The sequence below is a fragment of the Hyla sarda genome, chromosome 6 (genome assembly GCF_029499605.1).
Source record: "Hyla sarda isolate aHylSar1 chromosome 6, aHylSar1.hap1, whole genome shotgun sequence".
Classification (NCBI taxonomy): Eukaryota; Metazoa; Chordata; class Amphibia; order Anura; family Hylidae; genus Hyla; species Hyla sarda.
In genome coordinates this window covers 6,020,594-6,029,661 of record NC_079194.1, presented here as the reverse complement: position 1 = coordinate 6,029,661, position 9,068 = coordinate 6,020,594, and the positions used below count along the sequence as shown (strand labels likewise).

Genomic DNA, 9,068 nt, shown 5'->3' with positions numbered 1-9,068 from the left:
TCCACTGACATTAATGTGTATGTGGTGACCCAGTACAGAGTCACGTGCTCCTCGGTACTTCCTCCCATTCTGACTGGCCGATCCTGCTCAATGGCCGTCATGGGTCCCCTCTTCCTAAAACTCTCTTTGTTGCACTACAAATTGCACTTGGTATATAAGAGTTAAAATATTGTGTTTCATATGTACTGTTACCTTAAATCTGTGTTGCTAAGGAGCCTTTGTTGTCAAGGGGAGTATGCAAGGTGAACATGTGACTTATCTACCCAATGGGATCTCTCTAAATTGTCTTTCTTATATGGTGAGGTCAGGGTTCAGCTCTCCAGTTCAGTGCTGAGGTACAGTGAAGAGAAGTCTGAGGAGTCTGTGGAATGTTCCTGAAGGAGGCCTGAGGCCTAGTCCAGCAACCACACATCTACTTCAAGTTAACCCCTGCACTGCGGGTGAAAATCTAAGCCAACAATAGGACCTAAACATAGTGGGGATTGTGCTGAAGTCCAGTCCAAATAGTCAGTCAAGTCTGTCAATTACTAAATTCAAGCGTGACTGCATCAGTCTATACAACTGTAACTACAAGTCCCAGCAAGCCGATACGCTTCCCTAAGTTCACCCTGCATCCCCTTAGTGCCTATCTGAGCTGTATGGACTTTAATACCTTGTCTACCTCAGTAAAACATACCAGTTAACCATAACCTGGCGTTGGAGTGATTATTTGCCCCGTGCCTGGCACAGGTGAAGCTGGTCTACCTCAGGTTGTATATAGGTCAACCACCCCCTGGCATCACGAAGAGGTTAATAATACACACATTACCCCGTCCGTCACCACATATGTTTCTCGCACATACATGATTATACTTTCTCTTTCTCGAGAGGTTTTTCTGCTAGATCCCACTAATATGATGTCAGTCATTAAAGTTTAACCCCTTAAGGACCAGGGGTTTTTCCGTTTTTGCACTTTTGTTTTTTCCTCCTCTCCTTTTAAAAATCATAACCCTTTCAATTCTGCACCTAAAAATCCATATGATGACTTATTTTTGGCACCACCAATTCTTCTTTGCAGTGACATCAGTAATTTTACCCCAAAATCTACGGCAAAACGGAAAAAAAATCATTGTGCGACGAAATTTAAGAAAAAACGTCATTTTGTAACTTTTGGGGCTTCCGTTTCTACGCAGTACATTTTTCGGTAAAAATGACACCTTCTCTTTATTCTGTAGGTCAATACGGTTATAATGATCCCCTACTTATATAGGTTGGATTTTGTTGTACTTCTGTAAAAAATCATAACTACATGCAGGAAAATTCATACGTTTAAAATTGTCATCTTCTGACCCCTATAACTTTTATATGAGGGCTATTTTTTTGCGCCGTGATCTGAAGTTATTAGCGGTACCCTTTTTGTATTGATCAGACTTTTTGATCACTTTTTATTCATTTTTTCACGATATAAAAAGTGACCAAAAATACGTTATTTTGGACTTTGGAAAATTTTTTGTGCATACGCCATTGGCCGTGCGCTTTAATTAACGATATATTTTTATAGTTCAGACATTTACGCACGCGGCGATACCACATATGTTTATTTTTATTTACATGGATTTTTTTTATGGGAAAAGGGGGGTGATTCAAACTTTTATTAGGGAAGGGGTTAAATGACATTTATTAACTTTATTTTTACACTTTTTTTGCAGTGTTATAGGTCCCATAGGGACCTATAACACTGCACACACTGATCTCTTATACTGATCATTGTTATCCCATAGGGACCTATAACACTGTACACACTGATCTCTTATACTGATCATTGTTATCCCATAGGGACCTATAACACTGCACACACTGATCTCTTATACTGATCATTGTTATCCCATAGGGACCTATAACACTGCACACACTGATCTCTTATACTGATCATTGTTATCCCATAGGGACCTATAACACTGCACACACTGATCTCTTATACTGATCATTGTTATCCCATAGGGACCTATAACACTGCACACACTGATCTCTTATACTGATCATTGTTATCCCATAGGGACCTATAACACTGTACACACTGATCTCTTATACTGATCATTTTTATCCCATAGGAGACTATAACACTGCACACACTGATCTCTTATACTGATCATTGTTATCCCATAGGAGACTATAACACTGCATACACTGATCTCTTATACTGATCATTGTTATCCCATAGGAGACTATAACACTGCACACACTGATCTCTTATACTGATCATTGTTATCCCATAGGGACCTATAACACTGTACACACTGATCTCTTATACTGATCATTATTATCCCATAGGGACCTATAACACTGCACACACTGATCTCTTATACTGATCATTGTTATCCCATAGGGACCTATAACACTGCACACACTGATCTCTTATACTGATCATTATTATCCCATAGGGACCTATAACACTGCACACACTGATCTCTTATACTGATCATTATTATCCCATAGGGAGCTATAGCAATGCACACACTGATCTCTTATACTGATTATTGTTATCCCATAGGGGGCTATAACACTGCACACACTGATCTCTTATACTGATCATTATTATCCCATAGGGAGCTATAGCAATGCACACACTGATCTCTTATACTGATCATTTTTATCCCATAGGAGACTATAACACTGCACACACTGATCTCTTATACTGATCATTGTTATCCCATAGGGGGCTATAACACTGCACACACTGATCTCTTATACTGATCATTATTATCCCATAGGGAGCTATAGCAATGCACACACTGATCTCTTATACTGATCATTGTTATCCCATAGGGACCTATAACACTGAACACACTGATCTCTTATACTGATCATTTTTATCCCATAGGGACCTATAACACTGCCCACACTGATCTTATACACTGTGCAAAGCCATAGCTTTGCATTGATCAGTGTTATCGGCAGTCGATTGCTCAAGCCTGCATTTCAGGCTTGGAGCAATTAATCGCCGAAGGGACACGCCGGAGGCAGGTAAGAGAACCTCCACTCGTGTCCCAGCTGATCGGGACACCGCATTTTCACTGCGGTGGTCCTGATCAGCCCCACTGAGCAGCCGGGCAGGTTTCACTTTCGTTTTAGCGCTACCGCTGCCGCGCGCTATTAGCCCCGGATCCTGGCTTCATATAAATGCTGGGACCGACCCGTGTGACCACCGTGTGACCCCGCGTTATATCGCGGGAGCCGGCCAAGGGCATAAATATATGTCCTTGGTCATTAAGGGGTTAATATAAAATCCTTAAATGGACACTGTCATTAAAAACTAATTTTTGTTATTACATTCCTTATGGTAAATAAAAAAATCTTTCTAATGTACTTTGTTTAAAAGAAATGAAGCTTTCTATGTTTTATTTGTGTTTAAAAAAAAGCTGCCACTAGGTGTCTCCCTACTTGTCCAGACCCCATTTCCCCCGATCTCTTTCACAGACTTTGGGCTCCTGCTGGCCTGGCAGAAGTCCAAAACCAGGAAATGCAGTCTGGAGTGCTGAGGGGGTGTGTGCAGCCTTAGCCAATCACAGCTCATCTCACACCGAACTGCTCTGGGCTCTGTGTAGCAGAGTGAGGGAGGAAGTTCACTTCTAGGCAGTGGAAGAGAGAGGTGGTGTCTGGTAACTATAAAAGAAAGTATACTAAGCGATTGTCTGAGCTAGCGATTTTGTGTCTGTATACAAGAGTGTGAAGTATACAAGTGAGTGTAAGTATAAAAGTGAGAAGGACTTTAAATTCTGGGAGTTTTTACTGTTAATTTTTGCAATCTCCAAATCTAGTATGGCCTCCATGTTGGAAAATGAAGTCTGGTATACATCTTGCACAATGTATACAATCCTTGACCAGCAGGTTGATGTGCATATTGTTATGTGCGATGTGTGTGCGAGTTGTTCACTTGGAAGCCCAGATCCTGGATCTAGAGGAGCAACTGGCAATAGTTAAAGGGGTATTCCAGGCAAAAACTTTTTTTATATATATCAACTGGCTCCGGAAAGTTAAACAGATTTGTAAATTACTTCTATTAAAAAATCTTAATCCTTCCAATAGTTATTAGCTTCTGAAGTTGAGTTGTTGTTTTCTGTCTAACTGCTCTCTGATGACTCACGTCCCGGGAGCTGTGCAGTTCCTATGGGGATATTCTCCCATCATGCACAGCTCCCGGGACGTGACATCATCATTGAGCAGTTAGACAGAAAACTTCAGAAGCTAATAACTATTGGAAGGATTAAGATTTTTTAATAGAAGTAATTTACAAATCTGTTTAACTTTCCGGAGCCAGTTGATATATAAAAAAAAGTTTTTGCCTGGAATACCCCTTTAAGAGGGACAGAAGCGGGCGAGGGGTTAGAATAGTTAATAGGGAAAGGAGCGGGGGAGGAGTTAGAATAGTTAATAGGGATAGGAGCGGGGGGAGGGGTTAGAATAGTTATTAGGGATAGGAGCGGGGGGGAGGGGTTAGAATAGTTAATAGGGATAGGAGCGGGGGGGAGGGGTTAGAATAGTTAATAGGGATTGGAGCAGGGGGAGAGGTTAGAATAGATAATAGGGATAGGAGCGGGGGAGGAGTTTATGTAAAGTCCAGTCTGAAGGCCGCACTGCGGGAGGATATACAGGAGGAGACGATAATGTGGAGGCCGCACTGCGGGAGGATATACGGGAGGAGACGATAATGTGAAGGCCGCACTGCGGGAGGATATACGGGAGGAGACGATAATGTGGAGGCCGCACTGCGGGAGGATATACAGGAGGAGACGATAATGTGGAGGCCGCACTGCGGGAGGATATACAGGAGGAGACGATAATGTGGAGGCCGCACTGCGGGAGGATATACAGGAGGAGACGATAATGTGGGGGCCACACTGCGGGAGGATATACAGGAGGAGACGATAATGTGGAGGCCGCACTGCGGGAGGATATACAGGAGGAGACGATAATGTGGGGGCCGCACTGCGGGAGGATATACAGGAGGAGACGATAATGTGGAGGCCGCACTGCGGGAGGATATACAGGAGGAGACGATAATGTGGAGGCCGCACTGCGGGAGGATATACAGGAGGAGACGATAATGTGGAGGCCGCACTGCGGGAGGATATAAAGGAGGAGACGATTATGTGGAGGCCGCACTGCGGGAGGATATACAGGAGGAGACGATAATGTGGAGGCCGCACTGCGGGAGGATATACAGGAGGAGACGATAATGTGGGGGCCGCACTGCGGGAGGATATACAGGAGGAGACGATAATGTGGAGGCCGCACTGCGGGAGGATATACAGGAGGAGACGATAATGTGGAGGCCGCACTGCGGGAGGATATACAGGAGGAGACGATAATGTGGAGGCCGCACTGCGGGAGGATATACAGGAGGAGACGATAATGTGGAGGCCGCACTGCGGGAGGATATACAGGAGGAGACGATAATGTGGAGGCCGCACTGCGGGAGGATATACGGGAGGAGACGATAATGTGGAGGCCGCACTGCGGGAGGATATACGGGAGGAGACGATAATGTGGGGGCCGCACTGCGGGAGGATATACGGGAGGAGACGATAATGTGGAGGCCGCACTGGGGGAGGATATACAGGAGGAGACGATAATGTGGAGGCCGCACTGCGGGAGGATATACAGGAGGAGACGATAATGTGGGGGCAGCACTGCGGGAGGATATACAGGAGGAGGCGATAATGCGGAGGCCGCACTGCGGGAGGATATACAGGAGGAGACGATAATGCGGAGGCCGCACTGCGGGAGGATATACAGGAGGAGACGATAATGTGGAGGCCGCACTGCGGGAGGATATACAGGAGGAGATGATAATGTGGAGGCCGCACTGCGGGAGGATATACAGGAGGAGACGATGATGTGGAGGCCGCACTGCGGGAGGATATACAGGAGGAGACGATAATGTGGAGGCCGCACTGCGGGAGGATATACAGGAGGAGACGATAATGTGGAGGCCGCACTGCGGGAGGATATACAGGAGGAGACAATAATGTGGAGGCCGCACTGCGGGAGGATATACAGGAGGAGACGATGATGTGGAGGCCGCACTGCGGGAGGATATACAGGAGGAGAGGATAATGTGGAGGCCGCACTGCGGGAGGATATACAGGAGGAGACGATAATGTGGAGGCCGCACTGCGGGAGGATATACAGGAGGAGATAATGTGGAGGCCGCACTGCGGGAGGATATACAGGAGGAGACGATAATGTGGAGGCCGCACTGCGGGAGGATATACAGGAGGAGACGATAATGTGGAGGCCGCACTGCGGGAGGATATACAGGAGGAGATGATAATGTGGAGGCCGCACTGCGGGAGGATATACAGGAGGAGACGATAATGTGGGGGCCGCACTGCGGGAGGATATACAGGAGGAGACGATAATGTGGAGGCCGCACTGCGGGAGGATATACAGGAGGAGACGATAATGTGGAGGCCGCACTGCGGGAGGATATACGGGAGGAGACGATAATGTGGAGGCCGCACTGCGGGAGGATATACAGGAGGAGACGATAATGTGGAGGCCGCACTGCGGGAGGATATACAGGAGGAGACGATAATGTGGAGGCCGCACTGCGGGAGGATATACAGGAGGAGACGATAATGTGGGGGCCGCACTGCGGGAGGATATACAGGAGGAGACGATAATGTGGAGGCCGCACTGCGGGAGGATATACAGGAGGAGACGATAATGTGGAGGCCGCACTGCGGGAGGATATACAGGAGGAGACGATAATGTGGAGGCCGCACTGCGGGAGGATATACAGGAGGAGACGATAATGTGGAGGCCGCACTGCGGGAGGATATACAGGAGGAGACGATAATGTGGAGGCCGCACTGCGGGAGGATATACAGGAGGAGACGATAATGTGGAGGCCGCACTGCGGGAGGATATACAGGAGGAGACGATAATGTGGAGGCCGCACTGAGGGAGGATATACAGGAGGAGACGATAATGTGGAGGCCGCACTGCGGGAGGATATACAGGAGGAGATAATGTGGAGGCCGCACTGCGGGAGGATATACGGGAGGAGACGATAATGTGGAGGCCGCACTGCGGGTGGATATACAGGAGGAGATGATAATGTGGAGGCCGCACTGCGGGAGGATATACAGGAGGAGACGATAATGTGGAGGCCGCACTGCGGGAGGATATACAGGAGGAGACGATAATGTGGAGGCCGCACTGCGGGAGGATATACGGGAGGAGACGATAATGTGGAGGCTGCACTGCGGGAGGATATACAGGAGGAGACGATAATGTGGAGGCCGCACTGCGGGAGGATATACGGGAGGAGACGATAATGTGGAGGCCGCACTGCGGGAGGATATACAGGAGGAGACGATAATGTGGGGGCAGCACTGAGGGAGGATATACAGGAGGAGACGATAATGTGGAGGCCGCACTGCGGGAGGATATACAGGAGGAGATAATGTGGAGGCCGCACTGCGGGAGGATATACAGGAGGAGACGATGATGTGGAGGCTGCACTGCGGGAGGATATACAGGAGGAGACGATAATGTGGAGGCCGCACTGCGGGAGGATATACAGGAGGAGACGATAATGTGGAGGCCGCACTGCGGGAGGATATACAGAAGGAGACGATAATGTGGAGGCCGCACTGCAGGAGGATATACAGAAGGAGGCGATAATGTGGAGGCCGCACTGCGGGAGGATATACAGGAGGAGACGATAATGTGCAGGCCGCACTGCGGGAGGATATACAGGAGGAGACGATAATGTGCAGGCCGCACTGCGGGAGGATATACAGGAGGAGACGATAATGTGGAGGCCGCACTGCGGGAGGATATACGGGAGGAGACGATAATGTGGAGGCCGCACTGCGGGTAAATATACGGGAGGAGACGATAATGTGGAGGCCGCACTGCGGGAGGATATACGGGAGGAGACGATAATGTGGAGGCCGCACTGCGGGAGGATATATACAGGAGAAGACGATAATGTGGAGGCCGCAGTGCGGGAGGATATACAGGAGGAGACGATAATGTGGGGGCCGCACTGCGGGAGGATATACAGGAGACGATAATGTGGAGGCCGCACTGCGGGAGGATATAGAGGAGGAGAGGATAATGTGGAGGCCGCACTGCGGGAGGATATACAGGAGGAGACGATAATGTGGAGGCCGCACTGCGGGAGGATATACAGGAGGAGAGGATAATGTGGAGGCCGCACTGCGGGAGGATATACCGGAGGAGATGATAATGTGGAGGCCGCACTGCGGGAGGATATACAGGAGGAGACGATAATATGGAGGCCGCACTGCGGGAGGATATACAGGAGGAGACGATAATATGGAGGCCGCACTGCAGGAGGATATACAGGAGGAGACGATAATGTGGAGGCCGCACTGCGGGAGGATATACAGGAGGAGACGATAATGTGCAGGCCGCACTGCGGGAGGATATACAGGAGGAGACGATAATGTGGAGGCCGCACTGCGGGAGGATATACAGGAGGAGACGATAATGTGGAGGCCACACTGCGGGAGGATATACAGGAGGAGACGATAATGTGGGGGCAGCACTGCGGGAGGATATACAGGAGGAGACGATAATGTGGAGGCCGCACTGCGGGAGGATATATAGGAGGAGACGATAATGTGGAGGCCGCACTGCGGGAGGATATATAGGAGGAGACGATAATGTGGGGGCCGCACTGCGGGAGGATATATAGGAGGAGACGATAATGTGGGGGCCGCACTGCGGGAGGATATACAGGAGGAGACGATAATGTGGAGGCCGCACTGCGGGAGGATATACAGGAGGAGACGATAATGTGGAGGCCGCACTGCGGGAGGATATACAGGAGGAGACGATAATGTGGAGGCCGCACTGCGAGAGGATATACAGGAGGAGACGATAATGTGGAGGCCGCACTGCGGGAGGATATACAGGAGGAGACGATAATGTGGAGGCCGCACTGCGGGAGGATATACAGGAGGAGACGATAATGTGGAGGCCGCACTGCGGGAGGATATACAGGAGGAGACGATAATGTGGGGGCCGCACTGCGGGAGGATATACAGGAG

At 48.9% G+C, this 9,068-nt stretch overlaps 1 protein-coding gene across 3 annotated transcripts in view; it reads right to left on the bottom strand.

Moving 5' to 3' along the window:
- The window catches only part of ABCA4 (ATP binding cassette subfamily A member 4), a 319,079-nt gene that overhangs the window by 244,415 nt on the left and 65,596 nt on the right, over positions 1-9,068 (bottom strand). Inside the window, exon 1 of one of the 3 annotated variants that reach the window (XM_056523117.1) lies at positions 193-323. The exons of the other annotated variants lie outside the window; for them this stretch is intronic. The gene's annotated coding sequence lies outside the window, so the exon portion shown is untranslated. Of the gene's footprint in view, positions 1-192; positions 324-9,068 lie in introns of those variants that run through there. 3 annotated transcript variants of the gene reach the window in all.